The sequence below is a fragment of the Piliocolobus tephrosceles genome, chromosome 4, assembly GCF_002776525.5.
Source record: "Piliocolobus tephrosceles isolate RC106 chromosome 4, ASM277652v3, whole genome shotgun sequence".
Classification (NCBI taxonomy): domain Eukaryota; kingdom Metazoa; phylum Chordata; class Mammalia; order Primates; family Cercopithecidae; genus Piliocolobus; species Piliocolobus tephrosceles.
In genome coordinates, this window is record NC_045437.1 from 58,777,793 (window position 1) to 58,791,357 (window position 13,565).

General features: G+C 39.5%; 1 protein-coding gene and 1 pseudogene across 2 annotated transcripts in view; both read left to right on the forward strand.

Moving 5' to 3' along the window:
• Window positions 1–13,565, forward strand: part of PDE4D (phosphodiesterase 4D) — a 1,617,209-nt gene that overhangs the window by 14,455 nt on the left and 1,589,189 nt on the right. Inside the window, exon 1 of one of the 2 annotated variants that reach the window (XM_026456052.1) lies at window positions 9,477–10,681. The exons of the other annotated variant lie outside the window; for it this stretch is intronic. The gene's annotated coding sequence lies outside the window, so the exon portion shown is untranslated. Of the gene's footprint in view, window positions 1–9,476; window positions 10,682–13,565 lie in introns of those variants that run through there. 2 annotated transcript variants of the gene reach the window in all.
• The window catches only part of LOC111541612, a 61,644-nt pseudogene that overhangs the window by 14,453 nt on the left and 33,626 nt on the right, over window positions 1–13,565 (forward strand).

The following is a 13,565-nucleotide window of genomic DNA, read 5'->3' on the forward strand; positions in this document are numbered from 1 at the left end:
GTCTACAACATGCTAGTGAAGGTTGACATTATCTTAGAGCTTCGGGGGTTTATAGATGGAAGGGATCCTACAGGCCCAGTATGTGACAAGGACCTGAGCATGTTTAGATGTAGAGCTAGAACTGAAAACCAAGCCTCATGGCTGAAACTGAATCCTTTCCCACTAAACCATACAGGTTCTATGCGCATGAACTAGTTATTGGAGTTCTGGCTTAAAATGAGCTCATGTTCCAGAATTTCCACTTAGGTCAGATGTTTATAAGTCATTCTGAGGTTGTTCCAGGATGAGCTCCAAGGGGTCTATTTTGCTGTATATGAATATTTTTATAGAAAGAAGCTCATAAATTTTCATGTGATTCTCAAAGGAGTTCATGATTCCAAAAAGTCTAAGAACTTCTGTGCATATTCTGAGGTTAACTGTGCACCATAAATACTAAACTTTATTTGGGGTGGTGTCTTGATATTGTATTTTGTACCCCTATCAGTCTAGCAGAGGATTTTTTTTTTAAATAAATAAAATGCTCACTGTTGGCTAGGATGTGGCGAAATAAAACTTCCTATATTGTCAGTGGCAGTATAAATTGGTATGAATTTTCTAAAAAGACATTTTGTACTTTTTGCACCAGATACCAAATTTGTCCTTCAATAATATATTCTAAGAAAGCAATTAGAAAAAGGAAGTAATTAGAAATTATGTATAAAGATATTTATAGCATTTTTGTTCATAATATGAAAACTAGGAATCAAAGTGTCTAACAATTGCAGTTTTAAAATATCACTTAGGCAAGGTGCGGTGGCTCCAGCCTGTAATCCCAACGCTTTGGAAGGCCAAGGTGGGTGGATCACCTGAGGTCAGGAGTTCGAGACCAGCCTGGCCAACATGGCAAAACCTTGTCTCTACTAAAAACACAAAAATTAGCCAGGCGTAGTGGTGGGTGATTGTAGTCCCAGCTACTCAGGAGGCTGAGGCAGGAGAATAGCTTCAACCTGGGAGGCAGAGGTTGAGCCAAGATTGTGCCACTGCACTCCAGCCTGGGCGACAGAGTGAGACTCTACCAAAAAAAAAAAAAAAAAAATCACTTAATATTATGAAAAATTGTTTATGACAAGACATGATGTGAAAATAATCATGGCATATATAGCACCATCACAGTTTGTTTATGTGTGAACAGAATAACATGTTAATAGAGATTATCTTTCGGTACTGGGACTACAGGTGTTTCTTTTCCTTTTTATTTTTTTCTTTTTGTATTTTTCAAATTGTCTAAATGACTATATATTTTTATAATCAGAAAAAATATTGAAACCATATTTTGTCCCACTTGAACTATGATTTACTTAAGGGAAGTCCTATCCTTGTTTCTTAGTTTCTACATTTTAAAATGTCTCATCACTCATTTTGGCTGGAAGTTAAAATGCAGTCTCAGTTATTTCACATTAATTCAATTATAAGCCCTTCTCTTCCCACAGTATCATTTCATCTTAAACCTTCATACTCAGTCTCCTTTGCAACTCTGGCCTCTCTTGCTTGCCATTCCTTTTTGTTCTTTCTCTGATAAAAAAAAAAAAAAAAAAAAAAAAAAAAAAAAAACTAAATTCTGTCTGCTTTTCTTTGACAGCATTAGCCTTTTTTTCTCCTCTGCTGGGAATATAATTTTTGCTATTCTGTTTTTCAACTATTTACCACTTTTCCCTTTGTTTCTTTATCCTGGTTTTTAATTTTGTAAGGTAGAGGAAGCATTCATGAAATAGTCTCTTGCAAACCTCAGAGCCTCAGTAGTACTTTTGCATTAATTAAAAAAATTTGTATTCTTTTTGAGATTTCCCAAAGTATTTTCCCATTATATCAGGAACACATGTGCATATGTGCATACATAGGTATGCATGAGAATGAATGTATTCACATGTGTGCACATATGCATTCATGTTTGTGTGCCTGTTTGTGCATATATGTGCAAGTTGGTGTGTATATGTGAGTGAATACATGTTCCAGTTCTTCCAGAACAGGAACTGTGTCCTTTCCTACATACCCTACAGAAGTAGACACTGCAATGATGCTGACTGCCTGTTTGCCTGTCTCTGCATAGCCAGCCACCTTTCAGAGCTTGCCATCTGGTTCTCAGACAGTATGCAGAGGAGACGAATGTTCTAATCCACCCTGGTACCAACAGGCTGGCATCTGTACTTTGAAAGCTTTGATGAAGAAGATGCAAATTGTGTTGGCTGTGTGGGCTTTTCAGCTGCTTCCTGACTGGGCTAGAGACAGGCAGCATCACTTTTAATCTCTCCAAAAGCCTGCCATTTGGCAAAGAGATACATGTATTAGATAAGACAGTGGATCTCGATTTATGTATGTGTGAATGCAGACTGAATTAAAATGGCACCCTAAGGAAGGAGCTAAGGACCAAATCAGGAGACCCTCTAATTGAGTCAGAATTCAAGGCCAGGATTTATAGGATGAGCATTTTTATGTGTACATTAGAATGTAAAGTAGGTATTTGTAATTGAAGTACTATGCTTGTTTCATTTCCATAAACCTAAGGTCTGACTTCGAAGTGGCCTCGGGGTATATCCGTCAGCACTGATATAATCTGTAAATTTGTAAATTTGTAATTTTGTAAATTTGCCTGCTAAATCAAACCTATGATGAAAAGAACCAGGCAAATAACACGTCTTGCAGTGTGCAAATTCCCGTGGCTGTATTATATAGAGTGCTCAGCTCAGTGTTTCACAGTGGAGAAGAATGTACATTGATATGCTTTCTGGGTTTGAGAGCTCTTTCTTCTTCATCCAGAAGACAGAGCTGGGTAGAGAAAAGGATAACCAGCAAGACAAAAGGCTTTGTCCCAATGTTATTTGTTTAAAACTCAAAGTCATATGGTGAAAATGAGACTTTATTACATTTGCCTGATTGGAAACAAGCATGCAAATTGTACAAGACTCCTAAATGTGGCAAAATGGCAGGGAGAGAGTCCTGACAAGCATGGAGAATAATGAGTAATGCTAATGTCCTAACAGTGCACCTTGCCTTCATTGACCTTTGGAAATATTGTGAAAAAGTCGACCTTTTCTGCTCTGTCTGTGCAGTCTTGTAGTGTTTCGTCTCTTTTTCTTCCTCTAGGGAGTTATCCAAAGCCCTGTTCACAAGAAATGCTAGCTTTCAGGAATAATCGATCAAGCATACCTTTGAGCAAATGTAAGATTTATGTTCATTCTATTTAGATATTTGATTTTGACATTGTATCCTTTATTTTGGAACAAAATGAATGTCACCTACATGCAGACAGATGAGGCATTTTATGCTTTTGTTGGGGGAGATATGTTTAGGGGAGCTCTCCCATTTGCAGCCTGGCTTTAAACCCCACGTGGCATGAAGAAATCAATTAAACAGACAGAAACTCTTCTGGGATTGGGAATCTGGCTTCTCATTTAAATGAATATCCCTTTTTTTCTAACCATAATTAATTATAATTTTCAAGTAAAAGCTATTACATCAATTTTAATGTCAAATAAATTTTAAAAACAAGATGCAGACTGTTGGAAAAGACGGTGGAAATGATTATAACCTAAGCTTGGAGCTTACTGAAGTCAATCAGCTTCAGCCTGGAGCTTGCTGAAGTTCAGACTGCGCCTAGATGGTTTTGTTTTAGTTTCCCCATTTCAGTGTAGCAGAGGCTGTTTTGTTACCCTATCTTTCTTTGTGGAGAGAATGAAACTGCCTGAGGGACAATACAGTGCACTGGAGAGGGATGGAATAAAGTCTCAAGAGCTGCTGTACTATACCACCTACCTCAAACAGCAGATGTTACAGAACTGCTTTTTAAAAAACGTTGCCCTTCACATGTCATGCTACAAATGTATACCTAAAAAGATCTAAAAAAAAAAAAAAAAAACAACAACAAAACAAAACCTTGAAAGAACTAGAGAAGCAGGCTGTAGTTATACAAAAGCTATATGCAAGATCATGGAAGCAAAAAAAAAAAAAAAATGCATAAAGACATATTAGAGCTTTCTTAAGTTCCAAGGGAGCTTTTGATAATACATTCAAAACATAAATGGGAAAGTCATCAGAGAGTTGAATAGTCCCCAGGAGACTGCAGAGGGCTTTGAAATGGATTTAATAACATTGATGGGTCTGGACAGGATGCCCTTATTCCCTTTGACGTATCATCTTTCCTTTTCCTTTTAAAATTCACTTTGAGAAAAATGTTATGTGATCAACTCCACCTGGCTGACTCAAATTTGATTTTCGGTTTGAACTCTAGTTATCTGTACATCTTACAGCTGTCCCGTTCAGTTGCTTATCATGTGACTTGTCATTCTGACTGGGTTTGAAGCTTACAAAGGTCAATAAACGCATCTTTCATATCTTTGGGATTTCCTCTGTAATTTTGGTACCCTGATTGTATTTGCAGATGGTGTTTAACAAATGTTGCCTGGCTCACTGGATGCTTCCAGATTTAAAAAAGTTAACAGAATGATCTTCAACTCTGCTTCTATTATTAATATTTATGTGCTGTATTCTGATAAACCTGTAGAAGACCAGATAAGACAAAAACAGGAGGAACAAATGGTAGATACAATAGTGAGCATGTAAAAGGCATTCAATAATGTCTTGACATGAATAATAAACATACAAGTAATAATGATACAATAACCTTACATTTCCATAGATTCTTGATTCTTCTAAAAGCACTTTCATATAATAAAGGACAGAGGGATAAAGGAAGGAGTGAATATAAATGCAAGGAATACCAAAGGAACGTAGATATGAAAAAGCAAGGGGACCAAAGTAAGACAAAGAAAATAATAGCCAAGAATAAAGAAATCGAGGGAGAATTTAGTAACAGCTTGGAACAGTTGTTGGCTAAGCAGCACACATAGCAGAGTATCAAATAAACATTGACAATGTTGGTGTTCTTGTAGCGGGTAGAATACCGTATCGACAGAGTACTCTGTCTATGTTTTGTCTTGTTTTCTGCTAAGTAAGTGGGGAAAGGAGTATCGTGGATTCCCTCACTTTCTTTCTCTTCCATTTTTATTCATGAGGGTTAATATTGATACTAGTATGGCTATCTTTACTGCAGATAGTCAATCCACATCATCAAAAAGATATGGATGTGTGAATGATACTCAACTTCAGCAGCTTAGTTCAGTGATTTCATGAAAGCTCAGTTAGGCTTGCTACAGAGAGCACCAGTGAATTTTGCCCTTGTTGTAGGGTTCTAAAAATTTCCTGACCTTAGGAGGCAGATCGAAAATTATTGTCTATAAGGCCGAATATAGTAACATATTATAAAGAAATTCTAAGAAAATAAGACATATCAACTATGTTATAGAACTAATATTAAATCTAGAACTGAAAAAAAATACAGATAAAAAAGTTCTGCCTGTCAGTGCTAGAGGCTACAAGAGATCCCCAAAACACTTTTATTACCGCTTTGAAGGGATAAGCTCCCTCCAAAAGCATGGATCAACTCTTTTAGAGATTTAGAGATTGACACTGCTGTTTTGGCAATAATTCTACCTTCACATTTTGAGTTTTGGAACAGCACAGAAAACTCTTCTCCTTTGGCAGATTGAAAACCTGTAGCTCTGGTATCGTAGTGGCTGTAGTGACTGGTTGAATGCTTTAATCTATTTCAGTCTCAGTTGCCTCAGCTGTTAGAGAAGTTAATTATATAAGGCGTGTCTTATAATCATAGCAATAATTCCCATTTCCAAATGCCTGCCATGGGTCAGGTTCTTGCTGTGTCTTTGGCACATATTATCTTTAAGTCTCTCATCAACTCTGCAAGGAAGGAACAATTGTCATTCACAGTTTACAGCTGAGAAAGCTGAGGCTCAGATTATTTCAGTAAGCTGCCTGAGGACACGTAGCTAAGTGAAAGTCAGGATATAAACTTCATATGTATGTTCACCAAGTCCCTGCTTAGTCCTCCATGAAATTTTGAGAGTTATTTAAAATGACATATGTGAAAGTGTTTTGAAAATGGCAAAGTTCCTTGTAAATGCCTGTTATTATTATCATACTGATGAATGTAAATTACTTAACATCTATTTACCGAGTTCCTTGTAGATATTTAGCACTGAGTCAGATTTCATTTTGAACAATCCATGGAATTATTTCTCTAATGTAGTATCACATAAGATGCATTATAAATAAATCTTAAATATTTTCGAGTGGAAATTTCTTCCATCCTTGGAACCAGGTCCTTCTTCCTTTTTCCTTCTTCCTTCTTCTGTCCTCCTTCCTCCTTCCCCCCTCCCCCCCCCCCCTCCCCCCCCCCCTCCCCCCTCCTCCTCCTCCTCCTCCTCCTTCTTCTTCTTCTTCTTCTTCTTCTTCTTCTTCTTCTTCTTCTTCTTCTTCTTCTTCTTCTTCTTCTTCTTCTTCTTCTTCTTTCTTCTTCTTTCTTCTTTCTTCTGTCTTCTTTCTTCTTCTTCTGTCTTTGTCTTCTTCTTTCTCCTTTTTTTGAGACTGGGCCTCTGTCACCCAGGCTAGGATGCAGTGGCACAATCATGGATAGCTTACTGCAGCCTCAACCTTCTGGGTTCAGCTACTGGAGAGGCTCCCTTCTCAGCCTCTTCAGTAGCTGAGACCACAGTTATGGCCACCACATCCAGCTAATTTTTTTATTTTTCTAGAGATGGGGTCTCACTATGTTGCCTAGGCTGATCTCAAACTCCAGGGCTCAAGTTACCCTGTTTCAGCCTCCCAAAGTGCTGGGATTAGAAGCATGAGCCACCCCACCCAGCCTGGGTTTTAGTTTCTTTTTGATCATATTTGCAGACGAAAAGAAAAGAAGCAAATTTGCTAAACAAAATTGAGTCAATGTGTCAGGAAACAAAACCAATTAAATGTAGTCCAACCTTGAGAATCAGCAAGTAAAAACCCCTGAAGCCAAGAGGGCTAACAGGAGAACTGAAGGAGAGGAGAGAAATATAGCATAAGAATTTTCAAACCTCTGCTTCAAACTCTTGTATTTAGAAATGGTCTGGGCCAGCAGTGTAACTCTCCCTATCTGGCTCTTTTTGTTTGTTTTTTGGAGTCTTTAATGACCAATCGGGTTGCTGAAATTTACTTGAAGAGTTTATTCTTGATTCTGAGGTATAAGACTTTCTGTGCGAAGATGGCTGGGAATCCACACAACTCTCCTAAAATAAGCACCAAGTTTTGGAAAGAATTTTCTCTTGTGAAAAATATCCATTTCCAAAGAGAGGCATCAGCATGAGATTGCTTTTTTTTTTAACCCCCCCAAAGAGAAAGCTGAGGGGAGTCAGTCTGTGAAGCAGCCAGGAATCAACTTTCATGACACATTTAACATTCAAGGCAGACTTTTCCCTTGGTCTTTTGGAAGAACTGCTGACATCTCAATGAAAGTTCATGAAATTCTGTAGAGGAATCAGCTGAGTCTAGAAATAAGCTGTTCCTTATTGTTTCCCCTGTTTCCTTATATATAAAGAGTGGGTAAAAAGAAGCACCTTAGAAAGTCATTGTGAGATTAGATGGCATAATGCATGCACATCTCCTGGCACAAACTAATCACCACTGTTGTGTTCTAAGCCAGTTTCATAAATACGCTTATCCAGTTGTTTTTTAAGTTTCAGTGTGAACTATTTATTCTGTTTGGCCCATGTGGATATCTAAAGAGTTCACAAAAATGCTTTCAAACTGAGAAAATATGGAGGAAGCCGCTTTTCTAGGCTTCATAAAGGATCTGTGTTGGGTGGAATAGAATCTTTGTTTGGGTTTGGTGAGAGTTTCATGATGCAGCGTTTTATAGAGAGGGAGCTAATGCCATTGGGTGACTGATCACCTAGGTGGAATGAATGTGGGGCCATTCGTCCATGCATTTTTCTGCATGTGAGATGGGATAAGGTAGCCCTTGTACAGTTCTTCTGTCAGAGATCTTGGTCACATTTGAGTCTCCACTGGGCTACGGCAGAAGCCCTTATGGGAGGATAGGACCACTACCTGGCCAGGCTTTGTTTTCTTTAGCTCAGAGCCCGGAATTGGCTAAATTTGAACAGACAACATTAAAAAAAAAAAAGGCAATTATACAAGTGATATTGTAAAGAAAAAGCTAGATACCATAAGAGCTGGATACCAGCCCAGTGTTGCTGTTTGGATTTGATCATATTCTTTCTTGAGTACAGGAACAAGAGGGCAGCCTAACATTGTCCCTGAAGTCCTCTGCCCACAGCCAGTCAGATCCATGTCCAACCTTAGCAGCTAGGATGCTGGCCATCCACGTGGCCCAGCTCCCATTTGCACAAGTTCTGGGACTGGGGTGAGGGTATTCTTTTTATAACGCCTTTTTAACACAATTCTGGCATTTCGGGAGAGAGAGTCAATGTTTTAAGCCCTGGGGACTCAACTTGTGCTCTGCTTCACCTTTGGCTAGGGTCCTCTAGTGGAATGGGCTCTGCCCAGGGAGTCAGTGGACTGCTGTTTGCTGGTTGATTTTAGACAAGTTCCTTTATGTCTGCGGGCCTCCTTTTCATCTGAGCAAAGACATCTGTAACCTGAGTCAGCACAATCTTTGTGGTCTAACTCTGGGGCATGGAAAAGTGTGTGTGTGTGTGTGTGTGTGTGTGTGTGTGTGTGATTTCTCCTCCCCAGTCACTGGTTCTGGGTATGTTTCTCCAAACTGTTCTTGCCTTGTTTCTATTATCCAAACTTTTCTGTGCAGAAGAACAAGATTTAAGTTTGAACGGATTATTGTTTCTTTTCAGATAAACAACTGCTGATAGTCAGAGGACCTATTTCTGAAGCAGACAACCAAGGAGAAGTTTATGGCTTTCTATTCTTTAGACCAAACCAGTGTTCCTTCTTTGAACATATGTTATAGAACTTGACTAATTGCCCTGACAATATGTTGCCAAAGTTTTCTTGGCAATAGATCAAAGTGCGTAATATACTAGCACATCAGCTTTGCAGAGCTCAGACAATGAGAAAACAGATAGGGGTGGGAGAAAGCACTTGAAGTTAATTTTGGAGTCAGACTTTGATAGAAAAGAGGATAGGACTAATTGATTTCTGAAAGAATTACAAGTGGCTGGCGTGCCCCATGCCTCACACTGTAATCCAAATACTTTGGGAGGCCAAGGTGGGAGGGTCTCATGAGGCCAGGGGTTTGAGACCAACCTGAGCAACATAGTGAGACCCTGTCTCTACAAAAAATAAAAAAATTAGCCAGGCTTTGTGGCATATGCCTGTGGTCCCAGCTGCTCGGAGGTTGAGGTAGGAGTATCACTTGAGACTGGGAGGTTGAGGCTGCAGTGAACCATGTTCATACCACTGCACTCCAGCCTGGGCAACAGAACAAGATCCTGCCTCAAAAAAAAAAAAAAAAAAAAAAAAAAAAAAAAAAAAAAAAAAAAAAAACAAAAAAAAAAAAAAAAAAAAAAAAAAAAAAAAAAAAAAAAAAAAAAAAGAATTGCAAGTGGCCAATACATAAGAAAAGATGCCTAACACCTAACCCTCCTAATTAGTATTCTGATTATAAAGATAACAGTGCTATCATTTCCCTGCATCATTTTGGCAGAAATGTGAATGGGTGGTTGAACTTGGTGTGCCTGTGAGTTTGAGAAAATGGGCATGCTCATACAACTACCTGATACAACCCGTGGGAGGGCAGGTGGCCGATACATACTGAAATATGAAATGTATAATCTTCTTGCCCAGAAATTCTGGGTCTAGGACTTATCCTAAGAAGACAACTATACAAATGTAAAAAATAGATTTATGTAGTGTGTCTGCAAAAGCATATTCATGGGGAAAATGAGAAATAACTTCAATGTTTATCAATAGAGAACTGGTATAGTAAATTATGATAAATACCTACCGTGAAACCCTGCATAGTCAATAGAAATGATGGTGTAAAGCTTCATATATTAATGTGAAAAATTACTTAATGGTGCAAAACAGATTATGAAACACAATGATCACATTTCTATACAGTTATATTACTAAAAATATGGGAGGTTGTTCATTTAGATGTTAACAGTTAGAATTTCAGGCTACCTTTACTTCTTTTGCTATTTAACTGTTTCCTCTCACACCTATCAACTCTGTGTCCTTAGGGAAAATTATTTAACCTTTCTCACTCTCAGTGAAAATGAAGATAATACCAAACTCTTAGAGGTTATTGTGAGAATCAAGCAATAAAATACATGTCAAGCACCTAGTAAAAAATGTATTTTGATTTTTTTTTGTCATACACAGTTTCCTTTTTTCTTTCATTATATGAGTACAAACAGCTGTGTCCCTATGCCCACGATTCAAAGAGAGAAAGCTACGTGGGCTTTTGAATAACTTCCACTTATTTTAATGCAGGGAAAGCTCTAGTTCCAAATATGTAGAGCAGTATTTTCCTAAGGCTGCAGTGTGTCAGAAAAAGGCCATATTGAGTCATTGTTTTCTGAAGCCAAGAGAGGAGATTGAGAGACGGATGCTGATGGTCAGGCTAAAATAATATTTCATTCCTGTCATCCTTAGGCAGTTTAAGACCAAGTGATTTTGGATAGATCTACAGTTTCCCTCTCGGTTTGGAAGAACAAAGCTTTTGTTATTTATGTTCTTACACAACAGCGCTTTGTCCTATACTCAGGAGCATGCAAAGCAAACGGAAGATTTCCTGAAAGGCCATCCCATTTATGGTGAGGAGTGAGTCCAAGAGGTAAGTAGACATACTCAGCTGCAACCATCTGCAGAGGGCCCACATTGGCAGCAAAAGGAAATAGCCAAGACTCACAGGAGCACAATAGCCAGTCAGGTTTGGGATTCACTTCTCCGATATTGTGCCAAAGTTGGTGGACTCAGCCATTCTGAAACTCGCTGTTCACTTGGGGCCTGCTTTGCTCTACAAAACAAATAGCCCTGTTTTGCTTTCCATATCTGAGGCAGAAAAATAAAAATGGCAATATTTTGAGTGTTTTTTACATTGGGAATTTCTGGTCCGTAGATAATTATTTCAGATACCCCTGTGTAATCTTTTCAGAGCTGCTGAAAACTGTGGAATAGGGGATAATTAGGGCTCAAGAGATTTCATTAATGGTTAAAGGATTATTAGAAGGACACATACTGTATCCCTCTTCTTATTTCTCTTCCTGCACTAAAACAACTCCTGGCTTGCTACCGTACTTCTGCACCCATGTGCAATTTTCACTTAGCAAAAGGTCAAGTCTAAGTAGAATCTCTGAAATTGGGATTGATTCTGTTTGGTAATAATGCTAGCTAGTAAGCATTGAAAACTTGTACCAGGTTTTCTGTTAAGTAGCCTGCATGCACTGTCTCAGTGTTTCTCAAGGAGTGGTCCATAGATCACTGGCTCTACAAACATTGACGGGTGGTGGTGGGTGTGGGCAATGAAAAGGCAGATTCCTAGATTCTACTCTAGATCCATGGCATCAGCATCCCGTAGTGGGAGCAAGGGACCTACCATTTTGGCAGGTGCCTTGGGTCATCTTTATGCACATGACGTTGGAGAGCCACTGTGTTATTTCCTAGTGCAAGTGTGACTCAATGTAATCTGCTTTCTTTCCACTCCTCTGATTTCTGTGTGTAAATTCTCATGACAAAAGTTAGACAAAGTACCATGGACTGTAAGATATAGAGCAACTCATGTCTCTTTTAGTTGCTGGTGAGTACAAATGTATCTCTATGGCCAAATTGTTTTTGAGGCACTATGTGTGACATTTATCTCTATTGTGGGAGGGTTAAAGAAGTGAGAACTCTTTCCTTGCTTAGTGGTGGCCTGTGCTCTGGAGGTAGAGAGGAAGACACAGGGGCCATGGAGGTGGGACTTACAGGTGTTGTACAGGTTGTATAATCGTGATGGTTACCCTGCATGGAGAAGGGAGAGCTTGGCCTTTTCCTTGGCCCAGGGCTATGCAAATAGGGCTGGCCCACTTCTGAGAGGGGGAGGTAGCTGATATGCAGGTGTGATTCCCTGGGGCCCAGAAAGACCTGCCTGCCTTCTATCTTTGCTGTCATGCTTCATGAGGCCTGAAATGTTCACTGGGGGTTATTTCTCTGGTTCTCAGCTTTAGTTCTAGAAAGCCCCTATTGAAATGACATGCCACTTGGAAGATAGCAGGAAGATGCCACTTGGAAGATAGCAGGAAGATTTTCACGGACTGGTTTAATCTGCTGCTCTGGGGATGACACACAAAGATTTAGTTGATGAGAGGGAGGATAGGCCCCTTTGTGGGCCACAAAGAAGCAGCAGGGGAGCCCAGGGAGACTATTCTGGGGTCAGAAGTGAGGAGGAAAGGCTCTAAAGACAAACTGGACCTGTGTCACAGTTCCGAAGGCTGTCCTCCAGAATACATTGTTTTCCTGAAATTCTCCAGCCTCTTCCATCATTTTCTTCTCAGTGAATGTCCAGTGCTGAATAACTGCCCCCTCAGTCACAGGACTGGACTGCAGCAGTGCTGCAGGTGGTGAGGCTCAGTGGCACAAGTGGCTCTGGGAGGGAATTTTGATGTCGGATTCTGTAGCTGCATCAGCAGAGGGGGAAGAGGAGGTAATTACCGACCTCTGAATATGAGATACCCCCTGCCCCCAGTGCATTCTTCTGCCAGGAGCAGGATCCTTAGAATAAGTGAGACTTAGCTTATCTCATTCAACTCCTTGCCAGGCCCCATGCAAAGCTTTCAAATATACAATAATTTCCAGAGACTATGTTGGGATCTCCTGCATTTCTTTATCCATTTGTTGAGAAGGACCAGAGATGATGCCTAAGTTTAGTCAAGAGTTTGTTTGTGGGTCCAATAAGCCTCACATTTGACTTTATTGGAATTTTAATCTTGCAGAAATTACCTTATGTTTCAATTTTACAGCATTTTTTTGTTAAACTGAAAACATCCCTCAATTTTTCCAATGTTTATTTGTCCTCTAGTGCTAATTTATGTGGTAAATGGTTCCTTAATTTATTTACTCAGCAGGGAGTAACCACCTTTCATGGGGAGGGGGTGGCTAGGAAGGGGTTTCCAGTGAAGGAACTCATTTTTCTTGGTCGTCATGGTGGGTGCTGGGGAAGGGTGTTCAGTTAGAGGGGCTGCATTTGCAGAAACATGACTCTGTGTGTGAGCCTGGACTCTCAGGAATAGGAAGCAGGTAAGCGTGGCGGGTGGGTATTTATGTGACAGTGGACAGTGGAGGAAGATAAGGACGAAGATCACTCATGAGTAGTGAGTGAATGAATGAATGATTGTGTATAGAAGTCCATACTCCTTCTCTGGAGTGGCTATTCCTTCACCAAGCAGACTCTGTTCTTTCTTCTACTGCTTCTTAGTGAGCACGTCTAAGTCTTGGTTGATATTCTCTTGCTCTGAGAAATTTCTCATCAATGGGAGGAGAAAATGTAATTAGCTTCAACATTAGCTCATATTTAAGCTGAGAATTAAGCATGAATTCCACACATGGTTCATGTAGTTTGGATAATCAGCATAGCTGTTCATGATAGATCCTCCTTCAAATCATTTTTGGTTTGGTTACCATGACTGAAGCTTAATGACTTCCATTTTTTTCCCCCTCATGCAGGAATCTTTAAATGGTCC